We start from the raw sequence: 24,463 nt of genomic DNA, 5'->3' as shown, positions 1-24,463 counted from the left end.
CTTGTCTTTTCCAACAAATTGAAGACATGTCTCCACACATTTTTTTTTATGTGTGAGTAAGACTATAAAATGACAAACCGTTAGAATGGCAAAGATCAAAATTTCAAAGAGAACTTTAAATTAAAAAAAAATTAAAATACAACTTTTTAGAAAGTAATGTTAAAGAGAAGTAGAATAAAAAAAAAAAAAATTACAGCTTACCAGCTAATATATGATTTAGAAAAAGTAGGTAGGTGACTCTTTGAATTCAAAGGAAGATAATTTAAGATTTATGTATTATTTTTTTATCTAATTTGTTCTCTCGATTTTCAAAACTTTTATTACCTTACTAAAAAGTTAGTACAGACATTTTACTTTGAAGCATTTTACTTGAAATAGTTTTCAAATTTGCAAACTATAAAGCAATAAAATACTTGTTCAGCTGTCCTCTCAGATAATCTATACACAAACCAAACAAATTCTTTAATCCAAAAGGTCCTGCACTTACTCGGCTTTTACCCCTGTCCCAATGCTGCAATTTTTCATCCCTCTGTCTGTTTTACAAATATTTTAATGGAATGTACTCTGAGGAACTCATTGCACTTGTGCTCCCGCGACGTACATACCTACAGTAAACCTATTTAGTAACAAAATCCCACCCCGTCACTGTAGAGGTCTCTTGATGTCGGAAAGCCTTCTACTCTAATAGTTTCTTTCTTCAGGCTGCTAGACTTTGGAATTCCCTTCCTGTTACCTGCTTCTCTGACTGTATTGACATGCAGAAGTTTAAATGTAATGTAAACTGACATCTCGCTCATCTTCTCTAAACATGGTCTCGAATATTAACCACTTACATCCAAGTTTGTGCTTTGTTTAGGGTGAACATAACTAAAAACATTCTATATATTGTTTCCAATCCTCTTGTGATGTCATTCATCACCCAACTGACAATCTCTTCAACACTTATCCTCGAATGGCACTCTTGCCTTTATTATCGGTGATCCATTAATAAATATTGGTGGTGGGATGATTTCAATATTTTTCCCAGTTCTGATACAATTACCAATTCCGATTCTTTATAAATCTCTAAATATTTGACTATAGAGTTGCTATTTTTCCCTAATTACCTTCAAAGCACCTGTTAAATGTGCAGATATTTTCCTAAGCGTAAAAACGTGGGGTGGGAAGGCAGAGGGGGGGTGATCTATAAATTTTAGTTTTACTGGTAGTTTAAAATTATAAATATTTTTTTTTTTTTTTTAATGCTACTACTAACAGTGGAATGTTTTGTTTTAAACCAAAAAAACAAAAAAACTAGACACTTAAAAGAATCGTTTTTGGTATCGGAAAATAGGCTCAAATTTTTTTCCAACACTGATTCTGATACCCCAAATTCCGATAATCGTCTCCACACTTGTAAATATATATAAAAACAAGTGAAGTATGCATGGTTCCCCGTGAATGAACAGTGAACGAGGCATAAAAAAGAAAAATGACTAAGTTCAACATTTGTCCCCCACCCCACCCACTCATTTAGCCCCAAAAGTCACCAGGGGACATCAAATCCTGGTGAAAATGAACAAACGGTGCAGTTTTTAGGCCTTAACATATGTAAATTTGAGTTTTGCACCATGCAAAAAAAGAAATGACTACGTCCATCATTCCCCGCCCCCTAGTTAGCCCAAAACGTCCCCAAGGCCTTAACATGTTTAAATTTGAGTTCAGCACCATGCAAAACTGCTAAATAGACATACACAGAAATTTTGGACAAATGTAGCAAAATAGTCCCAAAAATGGAGTGTTTTTATTAGCCCTAAAAGAGCCCCTGGGGCACACCCAAGAGTTATCATGAAGTATAGACAAACAAAATTATAGAAATCAGTTAGTTAACAACTTTTCAGAAAGTTTTCTAAAAATCCAAGACATCAATTTTTTTTATAAGCATAACAGTATCAATTTTAGTCATTTTAACCCGAAAGGCACCCCTAGGGGCACAACTGGAGTTTTCTCCGGAAAATCCGTTCTGTTACTTTTTTACTCGTATCTGATCTGAGATGGAACACATACATCAAATTCATTGCTAGGGCTGCTGGGAAAATGGTGGGATCGTTCCACTGTTTCAATAGATATCTCACTGCTCATGCATAAGAGCCAAGTGCATCCAAGGATGGAGTACTGTTGTCACATCTGGGCAGGAGCTGCTAGGAGCAGCTTATTCTGCCTTGACAGAGTTCAAAATAGACTTTGTAGCCTGGTGGGGGGGGGGGCTTTTCACTTCCCTGAAACCTCTTTCCTACAAAAGAGACGTTGTGAGCCTGTCTCTGCTTTATCATTATTTTCATGGCAGGTGCTCGTCTGAGCTCCAATCTATGGTCCCCACTGGCCTGACTTTCATGAAAAGCACTCGTCTAACTGAAACCACTATCAATAATTTCCCCCTCTCTTTATCTGTGCCTAAACCTAAATGTAGATTCTTCAGCCAAGCTTCTTTATTAGAACTGCACACCTGTGGAACTCTGTTCCGTTTTCCTACTTTCCAACTGACTACAATATGGTTGTCTTCCAGTCCAACGTAAACAAATTCTTGATGAGATCATCCCCTTAAGTAATCCAAGTACCAAATTTCCACTACTAGCGATGACTGATATGTTCCCCTTGACCACTGAACACTCATTAACCCTTGTCCTTGATAAGTGGTGACTCTTTTGTAAAAAAAAAAAAAAAAAAATTGTTTAATGTTTGTGCAAAATTTTGAGAAAAGTGTGGACAGACGAACGGACAAGGGTGAATTTACAAATTCATCCTCCTTTTGTCAGGGGACCAATATATATATATATATATATATATATATATATATATAATAAGGATGGGATGAGGTGGTGTAGAGGGATATCCATATTCATTATAATTAAAGTTTGGATGTGATGGACGGTTCATCTACATCGGTTCTCTTGGATGAAATAAGCAGAAAACATTGAAGCTTAACAGAAAATATCTTATTTTGGCAGTACTCAAAACGAATTAAAAACAAGAGCCAAGATTTGCAAAAAAAAAAAAAAAAAAAAAAGGGGGGGGGACACCGTGAATCTTTTGTACATTTCATCCCATTGCTGATGTCTGGTTCCTATGTGTTTCAAACTGAAAAGCAGGAAAACAGGTCAACATGTGTGGGCATCGTAAGAAGTCTAACGAATTGTACTCTTACGGTAATACATTTTGATTGGCTGATGGGCCAATTACACGGTGGCACCTGTGTACTTGGATAAAAAACAGTACATTGAACTATGTGACTGCCACAAAACTTTAAGCAAAGGTGGAGCGTCGTCTGAAAAATAAATTTGCTCTAGCATCGATTTTTTTTTTAAATATAATTTTTTATATCGAATAAAAGAAAACCCCTGATTTCTGAAATAATTGCTAATTCTTCGACTTCTCACTTGATGCTCAAAGAGTTATATGAAAAATTTCTAATTCTATTTTAAGAACTCTGACTTCTGTAAAAATTGCCACTCGAACTCTCTCACCTCTACTATTTAAGCTTGAAAGAAAATGAAAAGAAGAGTAAGAAATGGATTCTATTGGCGCATTTCTATGCCTTTCTTTGAAGTTTAATTACTTCAAAAGCGCAGAAAGTAGAAGATTCCAAATGACTTCCTTTCAGTGTTTTTGTGGGTTTTCTTTGCTAATATATTGTATTAACCATTCGTCGTTCTTATCTAACACCAGTGACATTTTCCACACAATTATCTAATTATTTAAAAGTACTTTTTGTTAAAACACCGATTAATCGTTTTCTTGACCGGGTCATTGAATGGAATTGGTCAAATTGAAAAGAAATTTGTTAAACATCTTAGAAATCACCTTTTGGAGATTCAAATTAGTTGTTTGCGTTTCCTTGGCATTTTTTTTTTTTTTTTGCTAGGAACAAAGTACAGTATCTGTTCTGATAGTACACTTTATATTTTGTGTCCTCAATCAGTGAAGAAGAAATTCTTCTACTGAAGCACTTTTTATTTTAATCCCAATCCAGAGACCCTCTTCTTAGTGAGCTAGATTTTCTCCTCACATTAAAAACCGGCCTTATGTAAAACTCTGGATTTCCTGAGAAGGCAACTAAATAGAACTCTTATGCATCTGGTCAATCTTTGCATTTACTGAATGCCATTTCAAACTTAAGCACGACAGATGGACAAAGATGGCATTTCAAACTTGAGCATGACAGACATATGTAGGATACATCGTTGAGATTGATCCTGGTAAAGATGAGCTGCATTGGTGGGCAGATCATTCTTTTGATGGAATAGGATAAAGTTAAGTCTAATCTTAGAAGATACAATCTCCTAGGCATTACCTATAGAACTAACAAATATTTATCAATTGTCATTCATTTTTATGAACTTTTCAGTCATACATTTGAAAACTATTTTTACAGACTAAATTGTTATGTCTGAGAAATATTTGAATCACAGAAGTAACAAACAAACAAACAAATTTTACTAGCAGGAGACCATGTAGATTCCACAATTGATTATCTTCGGTCTTTTTTTCTTACTGCAAAAATACTTGCCATTGAATGTCGCCTTAAAAGTTGTTGATAGCAGAATTCTATTTATGATATCTTATTCGATTTGCGACAAATTCATTTTAAAATTGCTAAAATTAAAAATTGTTTTTAAGTAATAACATCAAATGACCGATTATTATTACTAGCAGGACCTGTGGAAATTCCACAGCGCCAGCTTTTATATGTAATATATTGCTGCTGGACATTCTCTGGATGTTCAGCATGAGTAGAGACCTCACAATATTATTATAGCTTTTTGTTAAAGTATTTATCTAAGTAATCTGGTTAATGTACTGTCAGGCTATATCTGGTTATTACGGTTTATTTCCAATATCCTTATAGGAGTGTGTGACGTATTTCCATTGTATGGACTCCTGACGCAATCAAAATCTCACAATATCATTATGCCATCTTTAGACAGAACAGATAATAGACTTGGATTCTAGCCAGAAGACCAAGAAGGTATATTTTAGTTTCATGTATGGCCTAAAAGCAGCAACATTATTTTTTAAATTTTTTTTTTACATTGCGTCTTTGGTGATCGGAAGATCCTATTTATTAAAAAGGAGGATAGAAGGTGATAACATACTATGAACATTAAATTAGTATATAGATACGCTAATTTAATGTTCATAGTATGTTATCACTTTCTATCCTCCTTTTTAGTAAATAGGATCTTCCGATCGATTAATTCATAATCTGGAAACAGTGACGTCAAAAGGTACTACAGTATTAATATATAGATTATTATTTTCTTTACATATCACTTTTGAAGATTGGACGATCTCATTTTTAAAAGTTGATGTTAAAGTATATGATCAATTATGAATGGAGATTTAGTATCTGTCTCAAGTTGAAATAATACTATTACTTCTATTGATATTGTGCTGTCAATGTTCAATTTTGGAGGTGGGATTTCAAGCGTAGTGTAATATGTTCTGTTGTCATAATACCATCTTCTAAGACATTACCTCGTCTTTGGTGGAGTGCAGTGTAGTAGATGCTTGCATGTCATAATACCATTTGTTTTTCGCTTATCCTAGCATTGCTTCTTGTTGTCTTGGATTTCTCCCTGCCATTAATTAGGGAAGTTCTGTTATGGGTTACTGATCTCCATCAGAGGTGGAGACAGCTGGTACTACTTATCACGGTAGCACCCCTGCAACCCTGTTGAGTTTCGGGACTCATTGTAGTTGTATTGTTTCTACATTGGAGAGGTCAGTAGGTAGTAAACAAACCAGCCTGATAGAATAAATAATCTAATGTGAGAATTTTTTTTAATGAAAATTGCTCTAAACAAGGTGTGAAGCCAATTGGTGTAAGGAGCTAACAAGATCAAAAGATGATTATTGTGAAGACAGGAGATGTCTTGGTCTTGAAAAGATTAAAACTATAGGTAGAAGAAAAACAGTTAGCAGGAAGAGTTTCACCCGCTTGCAGTTATTAGAATAGGTAGCTGTATTATAATGACGTATCAAAACAGCATATTGATAGACCACTAAACCAACAAATAAAACGAGCTGTAACAAAGGAATCAGGGAATATATTCAACAACGCTGAAGAACACATGCCATAAGACAGATTAGAAGCATCACATCTGTGTGTGTGTGTGTGTGTGTGTGTGTGTGTGTGTGTGTGTGTGTGTGAGAGAGAGAGAGAGAGAGAGAGAGAGAGGTTGCAGAGAATAAAAGTGGGGTCTGTGGAGGAAATCTTTGTAACCCAATGATAGTTTTTGTGATTGTCTTATGATAGAATAACACAAGATGAGTACTTTATGCAAATCAGTTAAGCTCTGGATGTGTGTGTGATACCATCACATAGTGTACAAGGAGGAATCCCAAACATTGTCCATCACTAACTTTTGGGTTGTGCCAGTTACCAGCACCCCCCCCCCCAGGCCGCCAGATCTACTCTCACTTGCCTTAGACTCCAATCTCTCTCGGAACCTACAAATTGGATTAAACACTCCTCAACTGCCACAAACCCAAGACCGCCTGAAAACTATCCCCAACTGTCATGAACTGTTGCAAAACTCAGACACTTCTAAAACTGACTGTCTGTTCTTCAGATGCTGCACTTCAATTTCTTGTTCTCTGTCAGTGGAGGAGAAATCCTTCACGACTGAGACAATTTTTATTTTTGTTCTTTTTCTTCACGTTAAAAAACGACCCTGGTGTCTAACTCTGTCCCATGGGGAGGCATTGTAAATAGGAACTCTAAGCATATTGACCTCCTTTGTTCCCATTACTGCCACACCTTCATTAACAATCCTATTTTAGCTTTCTTTTATGTGCCTTTGTGAACAGCTTCCTCTCCCTTGTCTTTCCACCAACTCTATTTCCTATACCTTTGTTTTGATAAACTTATTTCCTCTTTTTTTACTTTTTCCTCTTTCCTTTTTCTAACGCTAGAAGAGGGGGGGGGTTCGATCGTATCACGGGGCCAATCCAATCATACAATTCCTTTATCATCAGAAGATGACTTTACTGATTCGACCATGCCATTTCATTATGATCACAGGTAGTCTAACACGCAATCTGATTGCGCCAAAGTCACTGCGCAGTCAAACTGTAGCTCTCTAAGAACTTTGAACTCATTTCAGATTGCAACATCTGACTTTCTGATGTGGATTCGTGTACTTATTCACTTGCCTCTCCATGATAGCAGTTAGAGACAAGATCGGTTTTCAATGTGACAAAAATCTAGCTAGCCCATAAAAGGTCACTCTGAATTGAACTAAATTGTTTTATAGTTAAGGTAAAAAAAAGTGATTGTTTTTTTCCTTCTTAATTCTATTAATCATTGAGATTTGATATCTTTCTGATTCGGCAACTATTCTTTTATTTTCATTAATTGAATTATTGTACTATTTTTCAATGCTTGATTCAGGGAGGGGAGTAGTGTGGTATTCGTTCTGTTGTCACACTATTCATCCGTTTTTTTTTTGTGTGTGTGGAAGAGGATGGGAGTGATCTAGTATCTCTTCTTTGTTCATGATACTATCCTCTGAAACATTACTTTGGGGGGGGTAGTATGTTTTGTTATCAGACGATCTTCCTAGGCCTTACCTTCTCATTTTATGGGTAGTGTGATATGTTCATTATAATACCATCCTCTCCGGCTAGCAAAAATATGTAAACAGATGTGACATAAATTTACTAATAAAATATATACGAGATGAAAATTCAACTAAGACAAGCAAAAAAATGGTTTTACAAAACAACCGAAGACATTAAAAAGTAACCAGTTGAAAAGAATAGCCTGTGTTTTCTGGTATTTCCTATTTTCTGCAATCCGGATAAGAGGTTCCATAGTTGTAAAAACTTTTTTTTTTTTTATTTCATCTGAATCTGGGTGTTCCTTCGCTATGATCTGAATTCAATAAGCTTATTGTTTAATTTATATTCAAGAAAAAGTTTACAAGAAAACAAATGTGAATATTTAATGGTTTATAAGTAAAAAAAGAGGAAATGTTTTGTCAAATTTTGTGTTTGTGTGTGTTTTATTTATTTATTTTTTTAAAATCTTTGGTTCCTTTTTATATCTCTCTCCCTATACTGCTTTATCGCTCTCTCTATCTCTCAGCTTGAATTGATTATTATTGGCACAGACCATGCCGAACAGTTACCCCACCCCCGCCGCCTTTAAGTGCACTTGGATGACTGACCTTTGCATATGGGGGTGGAAAAAAGGATTGGTGATTGGTAAGGTGTCGCCAGTTAGGTCAAACGAGTCACTAGTCTTGCATGAAATGATTTTTCAAAGAATGAACAAAGGATTAAATGTAAAGCAAATGCTGAATTTAAGACTAGCAAAATTTGTCAAACTTAATCGTTTTTTTTTTCTTAGTTAAGTGATAAAAAATCCTTCATCAGTGTTACTGTTTGCACTTTTCTTCATATAAAATAATTCCTGAATTGAAACTAAAAAAAAAAAAAAGAAAGAAAAAAAAATGTATAAATTTGCATAGAAAAAAAAAAAGAACATCTCATTATAGAAATGAAGGCCGGGGAGGGGGTGATTCAGACTTACTGTTTGTTTTCTCAATACCTCTAAATACTTAAAATGGATTCATCTGTAGGTTTTACATGCTAACATTTTTGTGTAACTGGATATATATATATATATATATATATATATATATATATATATATATATATATATATATATATATATATATATCTATATCTATATCTGTAGAAATATATTTTCTTATAATATATACTAATCATCATTTAAGAAACTCAATGTAATTACAGATCAATATAGAGAATAAATAAAAAAAAGTTATATTCCAACTGAATTAAAGGAATAAATTATAAGATGGTCAACATCATGAATTTTGGAATATAACTGTTATTTATTCTCTCTCTCTCTCTCTCTCTCTCTCTCTTTATATATATATATATATATATATATATATATATATATATATATATATATGTATATATATATTGGTAGTTTTTTTTTTTTTTGTTGTTTATATCCGTTAGAAGCGCTGAGTGAAATTTGAAGAATAAAACATGTATAAATAAATATATTTCGGAGTAAGACTTCTTTGTCAATCTTAACAACATCACGTGGACTCTTCACCGAACCATCTTTCACTACATTATGTTGAGGAAGAAGAGGGGAAAAAAAAAGATTGACAAAGGAGTCTTACTCCGAAATATATTTCTTTAAAAATAAACACCCGTTTATTTTATAAAAAAAATTCGCGTTGCAGTTTTGGTTTCAAATGTATTCATACTTTATATATATATATATATATATATATATATATATATATATATATATATATATAAATGTAAAGTTGGTTCGTTCTAAAGAAATAAAACCATGTTTATACGTTACCAATTTATTTGAAATTTTCAGACAACCAATTTTTAGAGTCGAGGTATGTTTTTATGTTATTAAAATAAATTTACCTAATTAAAATTAAAATATTAAATAAAATAAATATATTTATTTATCGGTTCTGCGAATCTGTTCTGTTGATAAAACTGAACTTCCGGTTCGATTCATTTCACAGCCACGATTTGATGAAAGGTTTAATTTTCTGTTAACTCGATAAGTAAAAAAATAAAAACAAAAAAAAAACATATTTCATTTGTTTATCTTCCAAATTTTTTAATTTACACATCTTTTCTTTATTATATAAGGCCAAAAAAAAAAAAAAGTTTGTTGCTTGCTTTTGAGTTTTTTTTTTTTTTCTATATAAGATTACTCATGCAGAGAGTGATCCGTGCTGAAATAATGTTATTATTTAAAAAGTCATTCTTAACATGAGGAGGTAAGGATGTTTTGTACCTATTCTGTACTTTAACCTTACAATTGAATAAATAAAAAAATCGTAAAACGTTATTTAAACGTGGAAATATGATTTAAAAAATAGCGCGGCTCTCTGCATTAGCACCATTTTTATTTATTGTTGTTGTTTCACGAATTTTCGGCCAACTATTCCTCTGGCCTTCATGAAAAGAAGTCCTTTTATAAATGTTCAGTAACTTTTTCCTTTTATTATTCTTAAAGAGTAAAACTTTTCTTATTCATGAAAGGAGTTAAGCCTACGTAAATAAATAAATGTTTGTACACGTGACAAATTATCAATAAATGGTTTAGTTACTTTTTTTAAAAAATGTTTGTAAAAGTGCGAAAGGCGACGTTACGTTGTACAAACATTACTCCCATGCTTTATTTCTATACTTATAGTTTTTGGAATTTTTTTTCACTGGATTATTATTGATTGGACACTAATTAAACAGATTATTAAAAAAAAAAAAAATGTAAAAAAGAAATCATTATTTCGACATTTGAAAGTGGTGCTGTGCTCACTTTTTAGTTACAACGTTCTGATAAATCAGTCACCCATTTTGTAAGCAATAAAAACGCGGTATATCAAAACCATAGAAAGTAAAAATAATGAGTCTCTACCGCATTTGTAAGTCAGAAATATATTTGTTTCTCAAAGAAAAAAAAATAGAGAGAACAGGACTTTTTTTAATTGTTTTCATGAAAATAAAGTTTCGAGATTTTTATTATTTTTTGTTTTTTACTTATCATAACAAAAAAAAAAACACACACAGTTTGTGTGTGTGTGTTTTTTTTAATTGTTTTTGTGAAAGGTGAGTTTTTTTTTCAAAACTTTTGTTTTGTTTCTTTTTAATTTTTTAAAAGTATTATAAATTTCACTAACATGCTGGAGAAATGTTTAATAATTTGGTATTTTTTTAGATTAGGTCCACCTCCACAATTTTCCTTTCAATGACGACATTTATAGGTTTCCGAGTATGCTGAACACGCAAATTGCATTGAAATTTTGCGGAAATAAATAGTTGTATTATGCATTGTATTCTTCGGCGGCCATCTTTTTACGTGCACACGCGCCATAAACAAATACACACACGTAAAAAAGATGGCCGCCAAAGATTACAATGCATAATACAACTTTTTATATCTTGATAACTACTTATTTCTGCAAAATTTCGATGCGATTTTCGTATTCAGCATAGTCGAAAACCATTTCAAGTCGTCATTTAAAAGAAAATTGAGGAGGTGGAGGTGACCTAATCTAAAAATTTACCAATAATTTTTAATCCCGTACGCCTCCCGATACATTGCTTCGTCAACATGCGACCATTTTATATCTCCCGAAGACACTTCCGTATTTAGAAAAAAAAAAAAATAAAAATAAATAAAAAGTGACCGATTTACCAGAACGTGGTAACTAAAAAGTGAGTATCCCTTTCAAATGTTGAAATGATTTTTTTTTTTTTTTTTTTCAATTTTTTTTCATAATCTGGTTAGTGTTCAATCAATAATAATCCAGTGAAAAAATTTCTAAAAACCTATCAGTATAGAAACTCCACCACGTAAGTAAATAAATAAAAAATGTTACGTGCGCATGCCGTAGCAGTATCAGAATTTTTGTAGGAATTTTTGACACCCCTAACACGAAACTGCGAATACAATATAAACATCTCGGAATTTCTCTGTTAAAAGTGGGTTATTTATTTTATTTATGGATTATACTTCCAAAATAAACTATTACAGTTGTTTTAAAAGTAATAGAAATATTTTTTTTTTTTTTTTAAAACATTAATGAATTTTCCGAACTCAATATTTTTCAATTTTTAAACTCAATATTTTTCAATTTTTAAATTTTAAAAATCTATCAAAATTTTTCTATTGATTCTATTTTTACGATATTTTCAGGGTCAATGTGAAATTTTATGTTCTTTCCAATAAATCGAATATAATATTTTAGACAAACGTTTTTTTTTTAAATTCACGACCCCCCCCATACCAATTTTTAAGTGTCTATTAAAAAGTAAATACTTAATTTAGTAACCCGAAAGTAAATATTTAATTTACTCACAAATTGAAGAGAAAAGGTCAATACATAATATATTCAAATTAAAAAAAAAAAAATATAGTGTTCTTTTAGAATTTTACCTGTAAAGTTTGAAGTTTAAAACCTTTTTTTTAAACCACGTTATTTGTTTTTTCTTTTTTTTTTTTTTTTTAATGGAACCTTGGTCCTTGCTCCTTTAATTGACAAAAAAATTAGGGCTTGAATTACATTTTTCGAGGAGTTATAAGCTTGGAAAGACAGGGGGTCGAATAATTCACGCCTCCCATTTTGTAAATGTCTAATAATAATTAATTTAGAACCCTATAAGTACATAATTATTTACTCACAAATTGAAGAGAAAAGGTCAATACATAACATAATATATTCAAATTTAAAACAAAAAAAACATAGTGTTCTTTTAGAATTTAACCTGTAAAGTCCGAAGTTTAAAACCTTTTTAAAAAAAACACGTTTTTTTTAATTTTTTTTTTTTAATGAAATCTTGGTCCTTGCTCCTTTAATTGAAAAAAAAAATTAGGGCTTGAATTGCATTTTTCGAGGAGTTATAAGCTTGGAAAGATGGGGTGGAATTATTCGCTATTTTCACGAAATTTCTGACACTGCTACTAGGGGGGTACTAAGGGAACGACCATTAAATAATTCTGCGGGTCGCCATGGAACTCAACGCCCAAGGAGTATCAAAATAGTTTTCATGATCTGAAGAAATTTTTTTTTCCGAAAAGTGGGTGATCACTTTTCCATCTAAATTTAACTTAAAATGAGCACCCACTTTCTGGCCACCTGAGGAAGGGGCATTTATTTTCGTGTTTATTGGCTTAAAGGTTTTTTTTACAAGGCAGTTTGGTACGCGAATGCATATTTAACAATTTTTCGTTTATGCTCACGCATAGCATAAACAAAGGCTACGTCTGTGAAATGGAAAATATTCCCAGAGTTCATGGGTTAATACCATGCAAAAGAAATCAAACAAAAAGACTTTTAAGCCAAGAAACACACAGAAAGAAAAAAAAAATAGCATCCATTTTTTTCTATCGAATTCATTTGCTGTTTTTATTGAAAACTGTTTTCCCCCGGATTTTTGATATAATTTTCCATTAAGGGCTGTGTGTCTCACGTTCGTAAATAACAAAATTTTTTTTGTAGATTTTGGTGTGTTAAAAACGAATCTGCAAACCGTTTCCGTCACAAAAAAATAGTTTTTATGATATGAAGAAATTACTTTTTCGAAAAAGTGGCGATCACTTTTCCATGTAAATTTAACTTAAAATGAGCACCCACTTTCTAGCCACCTGAGAGAGGGGGGATTTTTTCCCATGTTTATTGGCTAAACAGCTTTCGTTTATGCTTACACATAGCGTAAACGAAGGCTACGGCTGTTAAATGGAAAATAGTCCCAGAGTTCAGGGGTTATTACCATGCAAAAGAAATCAAACAAAAAACTTTTTAGCCAAGAAACAGAAAAATGCCCCTCTCTCAGGTGGCCAGAAAGTGGGTGCTCATTCTAAGTTAAATTTACATTGAAAAGTGATCACCCACTTTTCGAAAAAGTAATTTCATGAATGTCATGAAAACTTTTTTTTTGCTACGTAAACGGTTTGCAGATTCGTTTTTAGCACACCGAAATCTACAATAAAATATTTCGTTATATATGAACGTGAAACAGGCCTTAAAGTAAAATAATACCGGATTTTTTTGAGCAGATTTGCTGTTTAGTTGTACAAATATCCTCAAACCAGGTAATCACTAAAAGGGATTTTTAAAAGTCGTCACCTGTATCGAGCAAAAGTTTAAAACCACCGATTATATGCCAGCCTACATCATGGTAACATATATTGAGTGAGTTCCTAACAGTATTTTTAGTTTAAACTCATTTTCCCAAAATTTCCCCAAACTTAACATGTTCGATACAGTCTGCCGCCATTTGTATTTTTCAGATATACCGATAAACATTGAATGTTTTTGAACCGATTATACATTACATAAAAACACTAAAATCTTATCCAGTTAGGTAGAACACTTACTTTTCTTGCCTTTGATAACATTTATTTGTTATATATTTATTTTTTGACAACTTCTTTGTATCTGTGTTTAGTAATATAAACCCTTTTCATTTAATGTAACGTTTAGTCGGCTCGAAAAACAGTGTTTATTGGTGTATTTGAAAGCTACAAATGGTGGTGGACACTGTTGATTACTTTAAGTTAGAGAAAGTGAGTTAAAACTAAAAAAACTATACAAAATACTGTCAGAAACCTATCCATTATGCCAGCCTATGTCATGGTAACATATGTTCGGTGAGTTTCAGACACTGTTTTGTATAGTTTTTAGTTTTCAACTTACTTTCCCAAACTTAACGTATTCAACAGAATTCGCGACCATTTCTGTTTTTTGAGCCAATTAAACATTTTGCATTACATAAAAACACTAAACAATTATCCAATTAGGTAGAAACGTAAATTACCTTACCTTTGCTTTCATTTATTTGTTTTTGGACGACTTTTTCGAATCTGTGTATAGTAACCCCCCCTCCCCCCACCATCAACCAAATATTAATTACTAAATCACATTTTTTAAAACAAAAAAAAAAGCATTTAGCGTTTCAACATTTTTGCTACGTTCGGCTTCATCCACTGATTGTTGGTCAAGTCCAAAACATGAATGATTGACAGAAACTCTCGAGGATCCAGATCAAATTCTGCAAGAGCACCATTTTTTTCAGTTTCACCTTCTTTTTCACTTTTTGCAGTGGATTGCTGTACTAATATAAGAAACATGCATTTTCTCTTTTATTAAATGTTTCCATTACACCAAATTGAGCCACTGCAACGCGTGGCAGGGTACAGCTAGTATATATATATATATATATAATTATGCACATTGATTTTTATAAAGCGGAGAGTTTTTCAAACAATCTTCAAATCCTAATACGTTGATCCAAAAGAACTTGTTTTTTCTCACTGTTCTTTTTAGCCTGTTAATCTTCTGATTTAAAAGCAAAAATTGGTTTCATAAATGACTTAATTGCAGAAAAATGACTGGAAAAATTCTTTGGAAACTGGTTTATCACAGGGGGCTAAAATGGCAATCTGTTTGGTTTTTACTCAGAATACACCAGAAATTATGATTTTAATATTTAGGCACTTGTCCACAATAACCAAAATGCACAATTTTTTTGTTTTCATTTTTTTTTTTTTTTTTTTTTTTTTTTTTTTTTAAGAACTTCTTCCATAACAGGAGACAACCCAAGAGAACCCAATCCGAATGTCAGTTTTTCATAAATTTTAGTTAAAAACAAATACATTAAAGTAATACAATAGCACAAAATAAAACGTTAATTATCTAAATAATTATTGAATTAAAATAAAGTTAAGAAAATTCTACAATGTGCATGCATGTATATCCAACAATGATCTTGAAGGATTGTTTACTCTGATAAGAGAACAGCATGCCATGTAAAGAAAAACCTTGTTTTCAAAAGAAGAAAAAAAGTCACACACATTCCAATTGTACCCCTTTCTCTTTGAACAACATCCAGCAAGTGATGTCACCAGATTTGTGCACTCTAGGTCTCATTTGCTCACTGAGACTGAGCTGTTTCTTTGAGAGTCTTGATTGATAACTGGTCCGGCTGGCTGCCATTCTCCTCACGTTGCTGTTGATAGTGTGCAATCCATTGGACCCTAGTCTCTGAAGTCGATGTCACTGAAAAGTGGAGGTCATTGTAAACCAAAAGAATAACAATAACTGGATTTATTGTATAAAAATAACAGGATAAGTATTCACTGAATGCTACAAAACTCTGATCATTCATAAGTTTCTAACTTGGATATAAATGCTAGGGAACTGGCATCTTCTATTAGTAACGTTGAGGCAGTCAACTTTAAATTTGGGGATTTTCTCTTCACAGTGTAGATTCAGTGACTTGGAACTGAGTGAAACTTAAGTCAAGGGTTTTTCTTTTTTTTTGAATGGTGTTGGTTCCCCAGCAGTCAGATGGAGTGTGTCCTTAAGGCTATTTTTGCCTTTCATTATATTGAGAATCAGGTGGGCTTAACTCTGCCTCCTGATCCACAGAATTTCATTTCACAATCCTCAGTAAACCGATCTCAGGCAGTTTTTTGAATTCTCAAATTCTAAAAAAAAAGTTTTCTTTTTCTTTTACTTCCTCAAATCTGTATCTTTCACTGCCACTCTTAAAAAGAGGGTCCATTGCCTTCACCCTCAATTAGGTCTCTACCTTTCACCATCGCTCACATGAGAGGGTCCCTTCTCCTCTTGCTTCATTTGCATAACCAAGGTTTTTTTTTCCAATTGTCATTTCATATCAGTAAATAAATAAATTGGTTATCTTTTGGGGATAACCAAATTCCTGAATGACAATTAATGGACGCTTGAATTTCTATTCACCATCTTGCTTTTTCTTATCGAAAGAAACTCTTAATATCTGGCCTATATTTCAGGTGGCCCACAAATAAATTTGACCACCCAAGAATTTGGTTAACTTGGTTTTATTAACAAGAGTGGCATTATGATGAAAATTGTCAAATTGCCAAAAGGGGCCATTTGAGATATTTTTGAGGTATCTTTATAACCCAAACCTCAACTTTTTTAGCTAGTGTGTTTTTAATGGTTGTTTGAATCAACTCCAATTACTATGGGAGAAAACTGACTTCCTTTTTATCAATAAGTGTGTGTGTGTGTGTGTGTGTGTGTGTGTGTGTTTGTTTGTTTGTTTGTTAAATCAATATAACAACCTTTCTAAACAATGCTCTTTGATTCCGGTATCATCATCAACGTCATTATTGTTATATCCAATGACACTGTCACATAATAATGACTATTTATAAATTTTAAGTCCTACATTTTCATATAATGGCAAATTTCATTCATTTCAGAATTTTCTTAATTTTATTTTAATTCAATAAATGTTCAGATAATTAATGTTTTATTTTGTGCTATTGTGTTACTTTGGTGTATTTGTTTTGTTTTTTGTTTTTTATCTAAAAACTGTTCTTCAAACATGAAAATAAAAAAAATTGTCCACAATAATCAAAATGTAAAGTGCGAATGTTTATTTACATTAAAAAAAATACTAATGATGCTAGAAAAATTCTGCCACCGTCTTCTAAAAAGATTGAAAAATGGACTCCATTATTAACAAAAAACTTTACCTTTTCCTAAATAATTAAAAGTGCACTTGTTCATTCTAATGCGTTTTAAGAAGTTTTCAGTATTTATGAACTTATGTTATCGTGCTGAAATAATAACATCATTTAGAAAGCCATTGTTAACATGGGGAGGGGAGAGTGTTTTGTAATTTTTGTGTATTTTCACCTAACAATTTAATAAAAATGATATTGTAAAATTTGAATTTAACTAAAAAATACTATTTAAAAAAAAAACAAAAAAAACGACAACACGGTAACATAAATGCATAAGCACCGTATTGTTTTTGGTTTGTTTGCAAGTTCTTGATTGTTAACTATTCTGTACTTTTATCGCTATACAGTTTTATATTTCAACCTAAAATATGGTCACCCACATTTTTATAAATATTTCTTGGCTAAAACTAAAGCTGTTAAATGCTCTTAAGAATATACCTTTATATTAAAAGCGCATTTCATGTGTGTGTTAGTGTGTCCTCTTAATGTAAAGCAGAAACAGTAATTGTTTGGAAAAATATTTTGCTTAAATTTTCTGAATATTTAACCAAGTTATGTTTTTTTTTTTTCTTTTAAGAGAGGATGTTTATAAATTCTGTTGTCCTCCTTAAGTATTCTGAAAGCCTTTTATGCAATGATGAGGACTCTCTCTTTTCTAAAGTGTCTTGTTACACTGTACTGAGCTAGCCACATTTCAAGTTTACTGGTTTTGTCATGATTTCCCTTTTGAATTTAGGTTAGGATGTGCTCATTACAACATTCCATATGAATAATTTGGTAAAAGTTTAATAGAGGGTGAACATGCTATAAGAAAACAGGATCTCTTTCCCCACTTGTAATTAAAGAAACATTTATCTCATGCATGCGTATGTGCTCTTATTCCAAATGTCTGCTGTAAGATATGGCACAAGGCCGGTAAAGGGAGCAAACCAGTTCCTTTGAAGGGCACCCAAATTGGGTACAAAAATAATGGAGAACAGTCTTGTTCGCATCCCACCATAGTGCACCTTCTAGGATCAAGTCGGGCCATATTTCGTTTTGACAAAGAAGTGTATGGTGTTCCAAGGCACCTTTGGTTTGTATGATTCATTGCCGAGAATAGATCCTCAGCGGCTGACCAAAGTTTCATTTTTTGGTGAAGAGAATAGCATTGGTACTATTAGTATTTATGTATGTTTATTTTTTTTAACTATTCTATAAGAAAGAATGAATATATATATATATATATATATATATATATATATATATATATATAACTAGTAAATTTAGGCAGAATTTTTTCTTTTGTGCACATTTCATTAAATAGCACAGACAACTCTTGTTTATTTTTCTTGTAATCGTCCTTTTCTCTTTGTCGGACCATTTTCTGAACGTTTTTTTTTTTTTTTTTCGAGTGAAAAAAGAAATTTCCCATAATCGCGAACGTTTTTGACCTCCATTGGTCATCCTCAAGCGAGTAATTTAGTGATTTTAAGCGATTTTAATCGTCTTTTAATTTCATCTCGCTATTTTCATTTTTCAATTTCATTTTTTATTTTTTACTACTCTCCTGAGGATAACCAATGGAGATCGAAAACGTTCGCGATTATGGGAAATTTCTTTTTTCACTCAAAAAAAAAAAAAAAACGTTCAGAAAATGATCCGACAAAGAGAAAAGGAGGATTACAAGAAAAATAAGCAAGAGTTGTCTGTGCTATTTAATGAAACGTGCATATATATATATCTCATGTATATACACAAGATTTTTTAGACCCTTAAATACAGGCAAAATTATAACCTACTGTCTTAGAATGAGTACTTTATGCCAAATATTAATTTTCTGCCCAATTTTGCATTAAATACTAATCCCTAACCGTGCATTGAACAGATACTATAATACTTCGTTTGTTGTACCTTATTGCAAGAAAGAACCATACAAAATTTCAGCTAAAGTAAAAGTGGAACACACACACATATATATATTGTTTTAACAAGATAAAGACGTCAAAGAATGGATTGATAGCAACAAATAGTGTATTTCATCGTTCGTTACAATTGTTTCAAGACCACTTGGACAAATTCAAACTCTGTATCGTTCGAAAATTTTCGAATTTGTCCGAATGGTCTTGCAACAATTGTAACAAACGATGAAATACACTTTTTGTTGCTATCAATCCATTCTTTGATGTCTTGATTTTGTTAGAATGATATATGAATGCTCAATTACAAAAGATGGTAATTTTGAAGCTTACAATTTAAGTCATCTCATTCTGACTTAAAATTTATTGGTATATGAATGGCTACCGAATTATATAAACTCAATAAAATTCGGAATACTATAAATAAGATATATATATATATATATATATATACTCCTATAAATTTGTTTTTTTTTGTGTATTGATATTCATATTAAAAACCCTTTTTTCTATTTATTTAAAAAGAAAATACAACTTTGTTATATATGGGTCGTGGAATTGCATTCATCTGCAAAAGATCTAGCTAATTTGCATATTCTTTTAAACATTCATTTTAATTCCCTATTAGTTTTTTTTTTTTTTAGTTTTCTTGTCGGATGATCATCTTTAGTTAACCATTATGTATAATTATATTCATGCAGATATTCTACATGATTTATACTTGCCATAATATTTGCGCAAAATGTTATAGCAAACACAAATCTCTTTCTCTATATATATTTATGTATGCGTGTATATATTTGTTTAAAAAAATTTGCCTACCAAACTCCTGTCGGTTTTTGGTCTACAGACATGAAACTTAATATATAGGTATTTGAACCCATGCAAAACTTTATTTGGTTTTAAGCGGGGGAAATCGGTGCAAAAGTGAAAATTTAAAAAATGGAATTTACCAGGTGCAGATCGAACAACAGCATTACAAATATGCATTAGTAACATAATAGTTATTGGTTCATGTTTTAATTTTTAGCTTTTCAGTAAACATGTCTTCGTAGTACAGTGATTAATGTCAAAGGAAAAAGTAAATCATAAGCTAAACGTTTTGGTTTTAATTCTCGGTGGTGGTGCAAAAGTTAAATTTTTTTTTTTTTTTTTTTTTTTTTAACTTTTTAAATCATTACTATATATTGGGTCCAATATAATATAATAATAAATATAAAATCTGCATTAATCAAGTTATCATATTTAAGTGTATTTTACAACAGGGCAATACCAGGCACCTTGCTAGTGTGTGTGTGTGTGTGTGTGTGTGTGTGTGTGTGTGTATATATATATATATATATACACACACACACACACTAAACATATGGTAATTCTATATCAAATCATTTGGAAAAATTGAAAATGTAACCCATACCTCTCAGATTTTCTTCAAACTTTGCCCAGTTGTTGATGCCATAAAAACTAGACAATTCTGAAATTTGAGCTTGTAGTTCCAACCAGTTTCCAAGACATTGCATTTTAAAGATTTCAACTATGTCATGAAATTGCTACATTAGAGAATTACTTTTTTTGTATGTGAAATGAATTCTATGAGGCTCATGCCAAAAGCAAAGGCTTCTATTTTTCTTTTAACACCAAAAGTTGAAGAGTTACAAAGGCCAGAGTGGTATGATTAAAATGAGCGATCTTTGCTCCAGAATTTACTTTTCTACATAATCACCACCATTTTCAATGCATTTTTACCAATGATACATCTTTGCTTCTGACGCACATCCATGACAGGGGTTACTTTCTTAGTCTCACACTGTCAATATCTGCAATAGAGGTTTGAAACTTTCAGGTCATTAATGTATATTTTTTTTGCACAATGAATACAAAAATCACATTCAAAAACTTTAAAAACAAACTGATTTTAGTTATTGTACATTTTTATCTAAAAAAAAGGTCTCAAAAATGTTGAACTATTGAAAAATGAAAATTTTCTTTACCTGTGTAATCTATATAGTTTGAACTTTCTCTAAAAATTAAGTCGTGTTATTTTCCCATTAGTTCACAATTTAACTTGCTGTTTCTACAGTAGAACAAGTAAACCCAAACCCAAATTTATTACAAAATTCGTTTTTCATTTTGTTATAGTTAAATTTTCTGTCTATGCAATTAATTAAGTTATTTATAAAGTAAATCATAACGCATTTTCAAGACACCAACTCAACAGCTATTCACAAATAAGTTTTACAAATGCAGCAGTCACTTTATCATAATCTTTATCACATAGGTTCTACAAGTTCTTCTAGTCGTTATATTAGGAGCCTGTATAGCACGTTTTTTATGTGGACATAGAAGCTATCATCACCTTCTGGTCATTTGAATGCTTTCTGTAGTCCATGGGGGTGCATGAATTGGACATTTAAATCACCTTGCCCCACAAAGCCAATTCACCACAACTAATTGTACATCAATTTTATTCTACATATTGAAAGTTAGGAATTTTTTGCTAAAGTTGGATTCGTTTGGGGGATTAAAGAAAAAAAAATTATTTTAAAATCAATTTTTTCTTTTTCCAGCCGACTCCCTGTCTCTGAGGTTAGGAGTTCATATGCTGTGGAGAGTTTTATTCAGTTTTTAAAAACTAACACTGGATTTTAACATTGATGATAGATGATTTTCATTTGGTATTTTTTTTTTTTTTTTTTGTAAATAATTGTTGCCTATTACATTAGTACCGTACATTGATAACCTAAGTCCTGTGATTGAAAACTGATAATATCCAAATCTAATATATAAAGCAAAGTCAATCTCTTTTTGTTTCATCGTTTGCTTTCATCCTATCAAATCAATATAAAGTTGATACATATTATCAATATACATTCGGCACATTACTCATGGCAGATTTAATCTTATACTGTATCTTTTTTTTTTTTTTTTTTTTTTTCATCAGTTTTTCTTGCATCATTGCAGCATGTTAAGAAAATAAAACTTTGTATTTGCCAATACAATTATTGGTGCAACTTTATAATAGTGTGTGTTTGGAAAAATGCATTTCAGAGAAAAACATTGTTAAATACTTGCGTGTCATGCCGAAATTAGTATAAATTCCAAAAATTACTAAAAATGGTCCAGTAGAAAAATAATTATAAGTAAGTTGCTATTTCATTGTAAATTAACTCTTTAGAAGATCGAAATCGGGGGAGGGGGGGATAACTGAATTCTACCGATGACACTCTCTTTCAGGTCAGCCATCTTGCTTCTTTTCAATAATATTGCACACTTTTTTTTTTTTTTTTTCAAAAATTAGCTTTAGCACATCTTCTACTGGACCATTTTTCATAATCTTTTAAAATTTATACTACTTTTGACATGACATGCAATTTTTCTTTGACATGCATGCATGTTTTTCCCTGAAATGCCTTTGTTCAAAATTACACGATTGGGTCAAATGAAACATTAAAGTAAAGTTGCACCCGATTATTTCCCTTTTAATTGGAACAAAAAATGAACGAATGATGAAACAATACACTCCCGAGCAAGGTACAATATGTATTAAAGAAAGAGTCTTTCAATCCATCATATTTAATGTTATTTGGTGAGGTTCAAGTTCGAACCCAGGTCATCTGCAGATAGATTTGAGATCAAAATAAAACTAACAAAAAAACAGTTGTTTTGTAAATAAGCGAAAAGGCAAAAAAAAAAAAAATTCTTGTTCATGACGTTAGTAGATTGAAAAGCACAGTTGTCAAAAGAATGGCATTATCTAAGAAAGACCGTGATTAGGAATCTGGTCATAGACATTTATAACAGAGCTGACGTCTGATTATGCAAACAAAAGCTTATCTCTTGGGCACTCAAAAGCATTCAATTTGGGTGCCCGGGAGATAAGAGACAGGGAGACTTGTAGAGAAGAATCAACAAAGGTCTGAGACCTGTTTGTTCATTTGTAAAATAAGTTAACTTAGCAATAAAAGCATTCTTTTTATAACAAAAGCAAACTGTCATAGAAGCCTGACAAATGAATCGTGTTGTTCCCCCAACATTCGACACTTTAATCTAGATGATAACACTACACATACTGTAATCAAATACATTTAGTTGGAATAAACTATGCTACATTTATTTATTTTTTTCAAATTAAAAATACTAAGCAGTGAATTTTTGTTCACTCAAGTTTTATATATATATATATATATATATATATACTAGTGGGAGTACCTGGCGTTGCCCGGGTGTTTGGAGGTATAAAAGGAAAAAAGTGTTAGTAGTCAGGCAGGCTGAAACCTGTGACACAGTGACGCAAAGGCAGAAAAGAAAAGAAAATGTGACATTTTATCGCTACGCTATGAAGCCATAGAAAGTGAAAAACATTCAAATTTAGTGATGTCAATCAAAAAGTTGACTTGCTAAGTGAATACACAGATTCAGAAATAAATGTTGGCTGAAGGCCAGTTCATCTTTTTGCGTTTTCATTTATTTTCCCACGATGTTGAGGAAACCAAGCTCACCCCAAAAAAGGGGAGCTCTCAAATGAATAGCAATTGTCTGATATGAAGGCTATTCCCAACATTGATCAAAGCTGATTGCCTTCAAGACATGCCGGCCACAAAGGCCAGTGAGCTGATTTGATTCCATTCAGTTTTGCTTTATTTATATGAAAAATACAAACAAACACTGGAAACCAGGTTTTTTTAAAAAAAATCTCGCTCAATGACCGTTGCAAATTATAGATATTACAATCTAGGGAATATATAAAAAGTTCTAAAATATAGTACCCCCCCCCCCAAGAACCACAGCGAAAAAAGCCTTTGCTGCACATACAAAAATGCATGCAACCATTTTGTCATATATATATATATATAAGTATAACATTCTTGAATAACATCCATGTTATCATATGAACACTCTTGTATTCAGAGATAATTATCCAATAAAAACTATTGCAATTTAAATAAGACAAATATTTAATAGTTTGAGTAACAAGCTTTAATTTGGTTTTGAAATTGATTCTCATAATCAATCTCATGTAAGTGCTTTATTTATATTGTCACATACTAAGATATATACGAGCAGGTCGCCCAACATTCCTGGTCATAAAATACACATAAATATTATATTTTAATTAGTGCCGAATTCTTATTTATATAAAGAGAAATACCGTAGGTATTAAACATAACATTAAATTCCTGGAAAGAAACTGAGACATGTGCATGTGAGTATTGTTTTTTCTAAGCAGGTCACTTCTTGTAAGTAAAAATAAAAAAAAATACTCGAGCTGAGATCGAAAGTAAAGACAGTGAGTCAAATACGATAACCATTAGGCCAGCTTGTCATGATCTTTGAAAAGTGTTTTCAAACGTACTTATTCTTAACATGAGGAATCTATCACGGGAACAAATCATGCATGCACATTCGCGAAACAGTTGACAAACAGATAAAAATCCGATGATTACCATGTACCAATTTTTCAATTTTGACCCTTTAGCAGTCCTTT

At 31.8% G+C, this 24,463-nt stretch overlaps 1 protein-coding gene across 1 annotated transcript in view; it reads left to right on the top strand.

The window, feature by feature from the left end:
• Positions 1-24,463, top strand: part of LOC145257215 (uncharacterized) — a 76,642-nt gene that overhangs the window by 10,082 nt on the left and 42,097 nt on the right. The gene's annotated exons all lie outside the window — the stretch shown is intronic.

The sequence above is a fragment of the Euprymna scolopes genome, chromosome 1 (assembly GCF_053919585.1).
Source record: "Euprymna scolopes isolate OS-2025 chromosome 1, ASM5391958v1, whole genome shotgun sequence".
Taxonomy (NCBI): Eukaryota; Metazoa; Mollusca; class Cephalopoda; order Sepiida; family Sepiolidae; genus Euprymna; species Euprymna scolopes.
The sequence above is the reverse complement of the archived record's forward strand: the minus strand, read 5'-3'. Positions and strand labels throughout refer to the sequence as shown.